The sequence below is a fragment of the Carlito syrichta genome, unplaced genomic scaffold (assembly GCF_000164805.1).
Source record: "Carlito syrichta isolate Samal-C Ts95f unplaced genomic scaffold, Tarsius_syrichta-2.0.1 Scaffold288763, whole genome shotgun sequence".
In the NCBI taxonomy this organism is placed as follows: Eukaryota; Metazoa; Chordata; class Mammalia; order Primates; family Tarsiidae; genus Carlito; species Carlito syrichta.
The window spans coordinates 20,111-21,059 of record NW_007232859.1 but is presented as its reverse complement, the minus strand read 5'-3'; positions in this window follow the sequence as shown (position 1 = coordinate 21,059).

Genomic DNA, 949 nt, shown 5'->3' with positions numbered 1-949 from the left:
TTTTTTACACCAATAATAAACAAACAGAAACCCAAATAAAAAGCACAATTCCATTCACAATAGCCACAAAAAAAAAAGAAATAGCTTGGCATCTTCCTAACCAGAGACGTGAAAGAACTTTACAATGAAAACTACAAAACACTGCTCAAAGAAATCAAAGATGACACCAAAAAGTGGAAAAATATCCCATACTCATGGATTAGAAAAATCAACATCGTGAAGATGTCCATCCTACCTAAGGCAATCCACAGATTTAATACAATACCCATCAAATTACCAGCAACATTCTTTTCAGACCTAGAAAAAACAACACAGGAATTCATATGGAAACACAAACGACCAAGAATAGCCGGAACAATCCTCAGCAAAAAAAAAGCAAAGCAGGTGGTATCACATTACCAGACTTGAAACTTTACTATAAAGCTACAATCATCAAAACAGCTTGGTACTGGTACAGGAACAGGCATATAGATCAATGGAATAGAATTGAGATTCCAGAAGCAAAACCTCAATTTCTCAACCAACTCATCTTCGACAAAGCCTCCACCACCTACCACTGGGGAGAGGAGAACCTATTCAGTAAATGGTGCTGGGAAAACTGGCTGACCACATGCAGAAGATTGAAATAGGACCCCTGTCTATCCCCATGCACAAAGGTTAACTCCAAATGGATCAGAGACCTAAATGTAAAACCTCAAATCATAAGAACCTTAGAAAAGGAAGGAAATACCCTCATGGAAATCGGAACTGGCATCCAATTCCTGAACAAAACCTGAAACCCACAGCTCATAAGAGAGAAGATAGACAAGTGGGACCTTATTAAACTGACAAACTTCTGCAAAGCCAAAGAAACCATCAAGAGAGCAGGGAGACAGCCTACAGACTGGGAAAAAATATTTGCCAACTCCAGGTCTGACAAAGGCTTAACATCTTGGATCTACAAGGAAGT